The sequence below is a fragment of the Microcaecilia unicolor genome, chromosome 11 (genome assembly GCF_901765095.1).
Source record: "Microcaecilia unicolor chromosome 11, aMicUni1.1, whole genome shotgun sequence".
Taxonomy (NCBI): Eukaryota; Metazoa; Chordata; class Amphibia; order Gymnophiona; family Siphonopidae; genus Microcaecilia; species Microcaecilia unicolor.
This window is the reverse complement of record NC_044041.1, coordinates 47072758-47086436: the sequence shown is the minus strand read 5'-3', so window position 1 is coordinate 47086436 and position 13679 is coordinate 47072758. Positions and strand designations below refer to the sequence as shown.

The following is a 13679-nucleotide window of genomic DNA, read 5'->3' as shown; positions in this document are numbered from 1 at the left end:
AAACCTTATGTAGTGAAATAGTTAATGAAAAAAATAGTAAAAAAGGGGGGGGGGGGTGTTAGCCACGGAGATAAGGGTCAAAGGTCATCTTGTTTTAAACAGACACTCGCTCACTTGCGCATGTTCAGTTCAACCAAAAGCAATATGAGTATAAGGGCGCAGTAACATCACTATATTGATGGGCAGTGTGTATAAAGTCAATGGAGTTTGATGGATGATGGAAAAAAATATAGAAAATAAAAATAAACTAAGGGGCACTAAAAAAATAATATAAAAAAAATTATTTAAAAAATATTAAACCAAGGGGCACTAAAAGAGGTGCCCTAGTTAGAGATAAAAAGTAAAAAATAATAAATAATAGATAATAAATATTATATATTATAAAGATGGATGTCTAATGTGCATACATAATCATAAAAATACAGAGTAGTCCGTTTCACCATTTAAACCATGTGGATGGAGGGTATTTAATTCAAAGATAAATTCTTGTTCTTTCCGTAATAAATACATATCAGTCGGTCCACCTCTCCATTTGCTTTTATATACAAAAATTGCACAAAACCTATAGTCATCAAATTTATGACCTAATGATATTGAGTGTTGTACTAATGGTTTGTCTATTAATTTTCGTTTAATTGCACTTCTGTGTTCAATAATTCTAGTATTAAGTTTCCTTTTTGTTTTTCCCACGTACGCCAATTTACAGGGACACATAGCAATATATATCACATTACTAGTTTGGCAATTTGAAAAATGTCGGAGATGAATGTCTCTATTTGCTGATGGTACATAGAGATTCTTGGTCTTAATATTAACTTTACAAACCGAACATTTTCCACAAGGGAAATGGCCGGTTGGCAATTTATTCAGTGTAGTAAAAACATCAGGTAGTGCAGAGGGAACTAAAAGGTCCCTTAAATTACGTTCTCATTTGTATGCAACTATTACTCTCTTCTGCTGAAACGGTTCTAAACCTTCTAACAGGTGCCAATGTTTTTTAATAATATTGACTATGGAGCTAGACATACTGGTAAATGGCAATGTGCAGACTATCTTATTCTCATTTGTTCGTTGGTGTTGCTGGGTCTAGATGCGGAGAAGGCCTTCGACTGAGTCCACTGGGGGTTTTTGGATAAGGTACTGCATAGATTTGGAATAGGGCCCTTATTTAGATCTTGGATCCAATCGCTTTACACTCAACCACAGGCATGTGTTAGGATTAATGGTGGGAACTCGGACGTGTTCTTGCTGGGGAGGGGTACCCGGCAGGGATGTCCGTTGTCTCGTCCGTTGTCTCCACTGCTGTTTGTCCTGGCAATGGAGCCACTGGCGGCTGCTATTCGAGAGAACGTGGACATCTCTGGGGTTAAGGTGAGGGGGCAGGAACATAAAGTTGCGCTATTTGCAGATGACGTGCTACTGTCACTGACCAACCCATTAATTTCTCTGCCTAACCTATTGCAGGAAATAGAGGAATACTCGCGAGTCTCAGGCTGTAAGCTTAATGCTAATAAGTCGGTGGGTATGGCGGTGGGGGTGCCGTTGAGGATGTACGAGGCGTTGCAAGCTTCATACGTATTTAAATGGTCAACTAGATCTATACAATATCTAGGGGTACAGATTCCTGCGTTACAGTCGGAATTGTTTTCTGTCAACTACCCGGCACTTCAGAAGGCGATTTATAGTGATTTGGATAAATGGTCTCATACGGGGCTGTCTTGGCTAGGCCGGATAGCGGCGATTAAAATGAATATTTTACCTCGGCTATTGTACTTCTTTCAGGTCCTTCCTTTGAGACTGCCTCGGTCTTTTTTGTCTAGTTTGCAGGACCGCCTGTTACACTTTATATGGAACCAGAAGAGACCCAGCCTGTCACGGGCTGTTTTGTATAGGAGCAAGCACCTTGGAGGTCTGTCAGTGCCGAATCTGTGCTGGTACTATTGGGCTGTTCAGGCTAGGTCGGCGGTAGAGTGGTTTAGGGGGGAAGACCATAAGCTCTGGGTACACCTTCAGCAAGCTATGGTGGGGTCTCGCAAGTTGGGTAATTTGATGTGGTTACCCAATAAATATAGAGGGCAGGTTGACCGGTTCCCTCCGACTGTACAAGCCACCTTTTACTATTGGGATCACATGTTTGCTGAGCGTCAGCCTCCTGTTTCAGGTTTGGCACCCGGTGCCGACAACCCTTTGTTTGGACCGAGCGTGGGGAACCCTGTCTTTGAACGCTGGGCGGAGTCCAGATTGGATATGATGGGTCAGTTGCACATGGGAGAAGATCTGGTTTCCTTTGACGTCTTGAAGGAGGATTTCCAGCTGCGACAAAGTAATTACTATGTTTATTTGCAACTGAGACATTTCTTGAAAGGGCCTGAGTATGTCACTTGTCTTAGGAGGGAAACACACCCAATGGAAGAGGTGTGTGTGCGGCTTCATAGTACACGGGGTATGATCACCTTTTTTATACGCGTCCTTGGTAGCACACCAAAAGCCTTCACTGTTACATAGGAGACGGTGGGAACAGGAATTAGATTTCACTTTAGCGGATGAAAAAAGGCTACAGCTGGAAAAGGGGATTATGCACTCCGCGAGGTCGGTGTGAAAGAGAATGCAGTTAAAGTGTTTTTCCGGTAGTACCTCACTCCAGCGCGTTTACATCATATGTTTGTGCAGGTTCCTGACAGTTGTTGGAGGAAATGTGGTGCCGTGGGTACTATGGGACACATATGGTGGACATGTCCAAAGGCTAAAGCTTATTGGAAGGCAGTGCAGGCGCGCCTTCAGATGTGGGTGGGCAGACCTGTGCAGTGGCATCCTTTTGTATTCCTACTGGGGCAGCGACCAGAGGGCCTTAAAGGACATGAATGGCTTCTGATAAGGGGGGCCCTGCAGGCAGCAAGAGTGAACTTGGCGCAGTGTTGGAAGTCGCCCCTAGTACCATCACTGGTACGTTGGCTTACTAAGCTATGATACATGTGTGAAATGGAGAGATTGACAGCAGTTAAATGTAGGTCCTTGCCTAGGTGGGAGAGGATATGGTTGCCATTCTTGAATGTTGGTTAGGGGAGAGTGCCACTGGACTGAATCATAAGAGGGAGTACTAGAACACGGTATGGGGGGAGGGAGGTGTCGAGGGGGGGTTGCTTGTGTATAAACTTGAAAAAGTTGAAGTTACCTAGGGATTTGCGGTAGATTTGATACGAATTATGGTTAATGTTCATTTATGTACTAAGACTTCTGTTTTATTCTTCATGTGTTCCATGATGTTTATACCCTGTTGTGTATCAAAATAAGTTCAATAAAAACTTCTATAAATTAAAAAAAAAAAAAAGAAAATTGAAATCACATTCAGCTCCAGGGGCAGACGAATTTACAGGGGAACTTTACAAGATATTATTACCACAGATAATCTGCCCTCTAGTGTCTTATCATCAAGTCATCAAGAAGAAATTAGGACTTACCTGATAATTATCTTTCCATTAGTTCTTCACACTATTCCAGGACATGTGAGTAGTTATGTCCATCGAACAGAAGATGGAGATAGAAAACTCAGAACTGAGCTGTCCCATATATACTCAGTCAGCCAGGCAGCCCTGATCTCCAGTATAGTAAATGATACATACCTGTAGCAGGTGTTCTCCGAGGACAGCAGGCTGATTATTCTCACGACTGGGTTGACGTCCACGGCAGCCCCCACCAACCGGAACAAAACTTCGCGGGCGGTCCGCACGCAGGGCACGCCCACCGCGCATGCGCGGCCGTCTTCCCGCCCGTGCGTGACCGTTCCCGCTCAGTTGAATGACAAGCAAAAATTATGAAACGCAACTCCAAAGGGGAGGAGGGAGGGTAGGTGAGAACAATCAGCCTGCTGTCCTCGGAGAACACCTGCTACAGGTATGGATCATTTACTTTCTCCGAGGACAAGCAGGCTGCTTGTTCTCACGACTGGGGTATCCCTAGCTCTCAGGCTCACTCAAAACAAGAACCCAGGTCAATTGAACATCGCAACGGCGAGGGCATAACCGAAATTGACCTACGAAGAACAACTAACTGAGAGTGCAGCCTGACCAGAATAAATTCAGGTCCTGGAGGGTGGAGTTGGATTTACACCCCAAACAGATTCTGCAGCACCGACTGCCCGAACCGACTGTCGCGTCGGGTATCCTGCTGGAGGCAGTAATGTGATGTGAATGTGTGGACAGATGACCACGTCGCAGCCTTGCAAATCTCTTCAATAGTGGCTGACTTCAAGTGAGCCACCGACGCTGCCATGGCTCTGACACAGTGAGCCGTGACATGACCCTCAAGAGTCAGCCCAGCCTGGGCGTAAGTGAAGGAAATGCAATCTGCTAGCCAATTGGAAATGGTGCGTATCCCGACAGCGACCCCTAGCCTGTTAGGGTCGAAAGAAACAAACAATTGGCCAGACTGTCTGTGGGGCTGTGTCCGCTCCAAGTAGAAAGCCAATGCTCTCTTGCAGTCCAATGTGTGCAACTGACGTTCAGCAGGGCGGGTATGCGGCCTGGGAAAGAATGTTGGCAAGACAACTGACTGGTTAAGATGGAACTCCGACACCACCTTCGGCAGGAACTTTGGGTGAGTGCGGAGCACTACTCTGTTGTGATGAAATTTGGTATACGGAGCATGAGCTACCAGGGCTTGAAGCTCACTGACTCTACGAGCTGAAGTAACTGCCACCAAGAAAATGACCTTCCATGTCAAGTACTTCAGATGGCAGGTATTCAGTGGCTCAAAAGGAGGTTTCATCAGCTGGGTGAGGACGACGTTGAGATCCCATGACACTGCAGGAGGCTTGATAGGGGGCTTTAACAAAAGCAAGCCTCGCATGAATCTGTTGGAATGTAATTGTATTTTACATGCATTGCCTGTCACCTATTATTTCTCTGTGATTACTCTGTGACCTCTGATGTGAATTACTTAGAGAGGTCACACAGCTATGCAACTTCCTGTGGGGGTTAGATGCAGCACATGAAGCACATGGAGCACATGGAGCTCATGATCTCTCCTAACCTGAGAGGATCTATGGTGGTGTGAGCATCCATTACCATCTAAGCACATGGAAGGAGCTGATAATACAAATGTATAGTAATATATATATATAAGCCTGTCTGATTATAATCTAACTGCAAACTGTGAGTAAACAGATGTTTTGTTACTTCAACTTTAAAGTGACTCAGCAGTGAATTATTCAGGGGTGAATGAGAGAGAGATGAAGAAAGAAATTAACATTTCTAAAGCTGAAGCTGTGTGTATAAAATCTGCTAATTATTTACTACAAATAATCCAACAAAAGGGTTATGGGCCCAGGGCCAGGAATTGAAAAAGAAGAGAAATATTACCAGGCAGAAAAAAAAGGCCACATTTTTCTCTTAAGTTTTAAAGGAAAGATTCAGTCTGTCTCTCTCTCCCCCCACACAGCAGACAGAAGGCTAAGAAAATGGCTGAGGGAGGAAATTCACCATTGTTCTATTCTCTCAAGGTGCCTAAATTAACTGAGTTTAATTATCAGCAGTGGGAATTAAGATTCATATGTCTCCTTCGAGCAAAAAGATTAAATATATGCTTAGACCAAGACAGAACAGCTGAAAATATGGCTGAATGGGACAATGCAAACTATTATGTGAAGTGCATGCTTTTGGAAGCTCTCTCAGAGAAACAAGCCATATTAGTGGAGGGAAAAGATACACCAAAGGACATTTTATATAAACTGAGAACTATGTATGCAACTACATATGCAAAGCAGCAACCAATTTGGTTGGCAGAGTTGAATGAAACCAAATTAAGGGATAAAAGTAAATGTAATGATCACATTATGCATCTTATGTCTTCATTTCAAAAGCTAGAACTTTCTGGAATTCCCATGTGTGATGCATTGAAAAGAGCATTTCTTTTTACCTCACTATCAAAGAAGTTTGATGTTTTTAGGTCTGTAAATGAGGCCATTGAAGGGCAATCTTTTGAACAGGCAACATCAAAACTAAGGCAGGAATGCATAATAAATGATTCTGAGGAGATGTGTTCTCAAAGCAAGTCAGAGAGAAATGAAACAAATTTCTTGGCAAAGAACAGAGGAAGGCGGAGCTATGGGAAAACTCCACCCAAGGGCAAGCTGATTTGCTACTCATGTGGAAAGGAGGGACATGTATCTAAATGGTGTAAGGAAACACAAAACACTCCCTCTAGCTCACCTAAGCCAATGGAACTAAAGAATTTTCAAACCAGGAAATGTATGAAGGACAAAGATAAACACAAGGGTTTTCTAATGGCAGAAAAATCTTTGACTATGGTAAATAATAATTCAAATGAAAGTACTTGGATTTTGGATTCAGGGAGCACAAGCCATTTAACCAATTGTAAGGATTTCTTTCAGGAAATGTGTCCAGAGGAAGGTATTCTTAAAACTGCAAACGCAGGGACTGCTAAGATCCAAGCAAAAGGGATTGGATTCTTAAAATGCAAAGTGTCTAATGAAGTTAAAGAAATTCCTGTAAGTGATGTCTTGTATATTCCCCAAGCAGTTTGTAATATGCTTAGTGTATCTACATTAGATAAGAAGGGATTTGTGATTCATTTTGAAAACAGTAAGTGCACAATCTCTAAAAATGATGAAGTGTATGCTGAAGCTTTTATGCATAATGATGTTTATAAACTGAGCATTTCAGGTGAAGCCTCACATATGGCGCAAGTAAGGAAGAATGCTGGTAAAATGGAGAAATGCATAGACTGTGTTACTCAAAAAGGTGTGAGACCCTCATTTCCTGCATACACAGGAAATAGGAGTAATAAAGTACTGGACTTAATACACAGTGACTTATGTGGACCGTTTAATATCCCATCATTGGGAAATAACAGATTTGTGCTAATATTCTTGGATGATTTCTCTAGATATTGTGTGGCCTATTTGCTGAAAGAGAAAAGTCAAGTCACAGACATGCTGAAGAAATACGTAGCCATGGTGAGCAATAAATTTGAAAGAAAACCAAAGGTTCTTCAGACCGACAATGGTGGTGAGTTCACTTCACAAAGCATGCGCACATTTCTAGAACAAGAAGGCATTCAGCATATCACAACAGTAGCTTATACACCAGAGCAAAATTCTGTTGCAGAGAGAAAATTTAGGTCAATTGTGGAAATGACCAGATGTATGCTGTCAGATAGCAATCTCCCTAAAAGACTATGGGGGGAAGCCATTCTCACAGCGGTGTACCTACAAAACAGAATGCAAACTAAAGGCGCTGAGCGCACACCACATGAGACATGGCATGGTAGGAAGCCAAACCTGTCACACATAAGAACATTTGGAAGTACAGCATATGCTCATGTACCAAAGCAAAGAAGGCATAAGCTGGATTCCACAACAGAAAGGGGCATTTTAGTTGGCTATACTCCAGGACACAAAGGATATAGAATTTTGAATCTGAAAACTGGCATTGTTGGCATAAGACATGTTACATGTTTTGATGAAAACAAAAGGGTTGATAAAGGCTGGATTATCCCAGATGAGCCTTATCATCCAGAATATGAAACTAGAACCATAATAGACATGCCAGTGTATATAAATGCCATACCAAGGCAGATGTCTGAAAGCAACTCACCTGTATCTAACGAGGAACAGGCAGAGGAAACAGACACAGAAAGGATCATTGAAGAAGACAGTACAGTTGGAGAAGGGGAATCAATTGGAGAAGGACTCTCAGATTTAGAGGATGCGGAAAGGTCAGACCAACCTGTTGTCAGACGCTCATCCAGGGAAAACAAAGGTGTTCCACCCCCAAGACTGTCTTACCTAACAAAGTCAGCAGAAGCTCAAGAGCCCTTAACATGGGATGAGATTGAGAAAATGCCAGCAGAAGAAGCTGCTGAATGGCATAAAGCTGCACAAGAAGAAATTGATGCATTGGATAAAAATAATACTTGGATTCTTACAAAATTACCTCCTGGCAAGAAAGCTATAGGATGCAAATGGGTATTCAAGTTAAAAAGGAATGCACAAGGAAAAGTGGAAAGGTATAAAGCCAGATTAGTGGCAAAGGGATATCTTCAAAAATATGGAGAAGATTTTGATGAAGTGTTTGCACCTGTAGTGAAACACACGACAATCAGAACACTTCTGAGCATTGCAGTCTCAAAAGGCATGCAAGTCAACCACATTGATGTGAAAACAGCGTTTCTTCACGGAGATATAACTGAAGACTTGTACATGGAACAGCCAACAGGTTTCATAAATACAAAACAAAGACAGCTAGTGTGTAAATTAAACAAAGGTCTTTATGGATTAAAGCAAAGTGCAAAATGTTGGAATGAAAAATTGCATGAAATATTGACAAATTTAGGATTTAAGCAAGGTGAAGCAGATAAATGCTTGTACACTAGGTGCACAAATGGACAATATGCATACATTTTAGCTTTTGTTGATGATCTGCTCATTGCAAGCAAAAGTGAGCAAGAGTACAAGGACATTGTAAAGTGTTTAAACCTCAATGTTGAGATAAAAGAACTTGGTAATGTGTCATACTATCTTGGTATAGAAATTGAGAAACAAAATGATGGTTCTTATCTTCTAAGCCAGAAGCAGAAGATAAATGAGCTTATTGAAAGTTTAGGTATGCAAGATGCCCAAGTTGTAAGCACTCCCATGATCACTGATTTTCTGAAGGATGAAACAGTAAGAGAACCTTTACCAGATAACATCCAATATAGATCAGCCATAGGTAAGCTTTTATATCTAGCTACCACATACAGGGCTGATATAGCAAATGCAGTAGGAATTTTGAGCAGAAGGGTCAGCTCACCTACCAAATCAGATTGGACTGCAGTTAAAAGGATGGTAAGGTATTTAAAGGGTACCATTGATTGTAAATTAAAGATTTCAGCCAATAGTAATCCAAAACTAATATGTTACTGTGATTCAGATTGGGCAGGGGATCATTCTGATTATAAATCCACAAGTGGATATGTGTTTATGTATGGAAATGTACAAATTTCATGGGCCAGTCATAAACAAAGTATTGTGAGTCTGTCTTCTACAGAAGCTGAATACGTGGCCGTATCGGAAGCGTGCAGAGAACTGATGTGGATTGAAAAACTTTTGCTGGATTTTGGAATAGCTGAAAAGAGACCAATCCAGATAATGGAAGATAATCAGAGCTGCATCCGACTGTCACAGAATGACAAGGTTCAGTCACGCACCAAGCACATCGCAACGAAATACCATAACGTGCGAGAGTTGGCAAAAGAAGGGGTCATCAGTCTACACTATTGTCACACCAGTGAGATGACAGCTGACATCATGACCAAACCGTTACCCAGAGAACATTTTGTGAATCTGCGTATAAAGCTTGGACTTTGTATGAATAAATAATTGCATGACAGTTATGCATGAGAAGGGGTTTGTTGGAATGTAATTGTATTTTACATGCATTGCCTGTCACCTATTATTTCTCTGTGATTACTCTGTGACCTCTGATGTGAATTACTTAGAGAGGTCACACAGCTATGCAACTTCCTGTGGGGGTTAGATGCAGCACATGAAGCACATGGAGCACATGGAGCTCATGATCTCTCCTAACCTGAGAGGATCTATGGTGGTGTGAGCATCCATTACCATCTAAGCACATGGAAGGAGCTGATAATACAAATGTATAGTAATATATATATATAAGCCTGTCTGATTATAATCTAACTGCAAACTGTGAGTAAACAGATGTTTTGTTACTTCAACTTTAAAGTGACTCAGCAGTGAATTATTCAGGGGTGAATGAGAGAGAGATGAAGAAAGAAATTAACATTTCTAAAGCTGAAGCTGTGTGTATAAAATCTGCTAATTATTTACTACAAATAATCCAACAGAATCGAACGACTAAAGACTCTCCAGAGATGGCTTTACCTTCCACACGATAATGGTAAGCACTAATCGCACTAAGGTGATTCCTTACTGAGTTGGTCTTGAGGCCAGACTCTGATAAGTGCAGAAGGTATTCAAGCAGGTTCTGTGCAGGGCAAGAACGAGGTTCTAGGGCCTTGCTCTCACACCAAACGACAAACCTCCTCCACTTGAAAAAGTAACTCTTTTTAGTGGAATCCTTCCTAGAGGCAAGCAAGACACGGGAGACACCCTCAGACAGACCCAACGCAGTGAAGTCTACGCCCTCAACATCCAGGCCGCGAGAGCCAGGGACTGAAGGTTGGGGTGCAGCAACGCTCCGTCGTTCTGCGAAATGAGAGTCGGAAAACACTCCAATCTCCACGGTTCTTCGGAGGACAACTCCAGAAGAAGAGGGAACCAGATCTGACGGGGCCAAAAGGGCGCGATCAGAATCATGGTGCCGCGGTCTTGCTTGAGTTTCAGTAAGGTCTTCCCCACCAAAGGTATGGGAGGATAAGCATACAGGAGGCCGGTCCCCCAATGAAGGAGAAAGGCATCCGACGCTAGCCTGCCGTGTGCCTGTAGTCTGGAACAGAACAGAGGCAGCTTGTGGTTGGTCTGAGAGGCGAAAAGGTCCACCGAGGGGGTGCCCCACTCTCGGAAGATCTTGCGTACCACTCTGGAATGGAGCGACCACTCGTGCGGTTGCATGACTCTGCTCAGTCTGTCGGCCAGACTGTTGTTTACGCCTGCCAGGTATGTGGCTTGGAGGAGCATGCCGAACTGGCAAACCCAACGCCACATTCCGACGGCTTCCTGACACAGGGGGCGAGATCCGGTGCCCCCCTGCTTGTTGACGTAATACATTGCAACCTGATTGTCTGTCCGAATTTGAATAATTTGATAGGACAGCCGATCTCTGAAAGCCTTCAGTGCGTTCCAGATCGCTCGGAGCTCCAGGAGGTTGATCTGCAGATCCTTTTCCTGGAGGGACCACAGACCCTGGGTGTGAAGCCCATCGACATGAGCTCCCCACCCCAGGCGAGATGCATCCGTCGTCACCACCTTCGTGGGCTGTGGAATTTGGAATGGACGTCCCAGTGTCAAATTGGTCCGAATGGTCCACCAGTGCAGTGAAGTGTGGCAACTGGTGGAGAGGCGGATAACATCTTCTAGATTCCCGGTGGCTTGATAACCACTGGGAAGCTAGGGTCCATTGAGCAGATCTCATGTGAAGACGAGCCATGGGAGTCACATGAACTGTAGAGGCCATATGACCCAGAAGTCTCAACATCTGCCGAGCTGTGATCTGCTGAGACGCTCTGGTCTGTGAAGCCAGGGACAGGAGGTTGTTGGCCCTCGCTTCGGGAAGGAAGGCCTGAGCCGTCTGGGTATTCAGCAGAGCTCCTATGAATTCCAGAGACTGGGCTGGCTGGAGATGGGACTTTGGGTAATTTATCACAAACCCCAGCAGCTCCAGGAGTTGAATAGTGCACTGCATGGACCGGAGAGCTCCCGACTCCGAGGTGTTCTTGACCAGCCAATCGTCGAGATATGGGAACACGTGCACTCCCAGCTTGCGTAGATACGCCGCCACCACCACGAGGCACTTTGTAAACACCCGTGGGGCAGAGGCGAGCCCAAAGGGCAGCACACAATACTGAAAGTGCCGTGTGCCCAGGCGGAATCTAAGATACTGTCTGTGAGCTGGCAGTATCGGGATGTGAGTGTATGCGTCCTTTAAATCCAGGGAACATAGCCAATCGTTTTTCTGAATCATTGGCAGAAGGGTGCCCAAGGAAAGCATCCTGAACTTTTCTTTGACCAGGAATTTGTTCAGGCCTCTCAGGTCTAGGATGGGACGCATCCCCCCTGTTTTCTTTTCCACAAGGAAGTACCTGGAATAGAATCCCTGCCCTTCCTGCCCGGGTGGTACGGGCTCGACCGCATTGGCGCTGAGAAGGGCGGAGAGTTCCTCTGCAAGTACCTGCTTGTGATGGGAGCTGAAAGATTGAGCTCCCGGAGGACAATTTGGTGGCAGGGAGGTCAAATTCAGGGCGTATCCGCACCGAACTATTTGGAGAACCCACTGGTCGGAGGTTATGAGAGGCCACCTTTGGTGAAAAAATTTTAACCTCCCTCCGACCGGCAGATTGTCCGGTACGGACACTTTGAGGGCGGCTATGTTCCCATGGATCCAGTCAAAAGCCCGTCCCCGGCTTTTGCTGTGGAGGCGCAGGGGGCTGCTTAGGCGCACGCTGTTGACGAGAACGAGCGCGCTGGGATTGTCCCTGTGCCTGACGAGGCCTTCGGGCCGGCTGGGTGTACCTACGCTTGGTAAAAGCATAGGGCGCAGCCTGCCGGGCCCGGGAAAAACGTCCACCTGCTGAGGTGGATGCTGAAGGCGCCCGGTGGGAGAGCTTGTCGAGAGCGGTTTCCCGCTGATGCAGTTGGTCCACCAGCTGCTCGACCTTCTCGCCAAAAATATTATCCCCCCGGCAAGGGACGTCGGCCAGTCTCTGCTGGGTGCGGTTGTCCAGGTCAGAGGCACGCAGCCATGAGAGCCTGCGCATCACTATACCTTGGGCCACAGCACGAGATGCCACGTCACAGGTGTCATATATACCCCTGGACAGGAACTTTCTGCACGCCTTCAGCTGCCTGACCACCTCCTGAAAAGGCCTGGACTGCTCCGGCGGGAGCTTGTCAACCAGGTCCGCCAGTTGCTTCACATTATTCCGCATGTGGATGCTCGTGTAGAGCTGGTAAGACTGGACGCGGGTCACAAGCATGGAAGATTGGTAGGCCTTCCTCCCAAACGAGTCCAGAGTGCGAGACTCCCGCCCCAGGGGCGCCGAGGCGGTATCCCTCGAACTCCGTGCCCTCTTGAGAGCAGTCCACGACCGCCGAGTCATGAGGCAATTGGGGCCACATTAACTCTGGGTCCGAGTGGATTCTGTATTGGGACTCTGCTTTCTTGGGGATGGTGGGATTAGATAATGGTCTCAACCAGTTCCGAAGCAGTGTCTCTTTGAGGACATTGTGCAACGGTACCGTGGAGGACTCTCTAGGTGGTGATGGATAGTCGAGGACCTCGAGCATCTCAGCCCTCGGCTCATCCACGGAGACCACGGGAAAGGGAATGCAAATAGACATATCCCTGACAAAGGAGGCAAAGGAGAGGCTCTCAGGTGACGAGAGCTTCCTCTCTGGTAAAGGAGTGGGGTCGGAGGGAAGGCCCACAGACTCCTCTGAGGAGAAATATCTGGGGTCCTCCTCCTCCCCCCACGAGGCCTCTTCCTCGGTGTCGGACATAAGCTCGTGCAGCTGAGTCCTCAACCGGGCCCGGCTCGACGTCGAGGCACCGAGGCCTCGGTGGTGTCGTCGAGCGGTGGACTCCCGCGCCGGCGGAGATGAAGCTCCTCCATCGACGTCAACTCCACCTTCGTGGCGGTCAAGACCGGTGCCGCAAGCGGCGTCGGCATTGAAGGCCTCGGCACCGGGCTAGAGCTCGCCGGCGCCACAGTCAACGGCGCCGAGGGTGCAAGCACCCCCGGCGCTGGCACAGTCTGGCGCATCAGCCCTTCCAGGATCCCCGGAAGGATGGCTCGGAGGCACTCGTCAAGGCCCACTGTCGGGAAAGACGAGGGGGCCGGTAGAGGCGTCGGTGTCAGAAGCTGTTCGGGTCCAGGAGACTGCACCCAAGTGCTGGGACCCTGACGCGGCGGTATCTCTACTACAGAGGGGGACCTCTCCTCTCGACGCTGCCGCTTTCTCGGCATCGACTCCTCTCCGG

General features: G+C 46.0%; 1 protein-coding gene across 1 annotated transcript in view; it reads right to left on the bottom strand.

The window, feature by feature from the left end:
• PIWIL1 (piwi like RNA-mediated gene silencing 1) overlaps positions 1 to 13679 on the bottom strand; it is a 368470-nt gene that overhangs the window by 335915 nt on the left and 18876 nt on the right. The gene's annotated exons all lie outside the window — the stretch shown is intronic.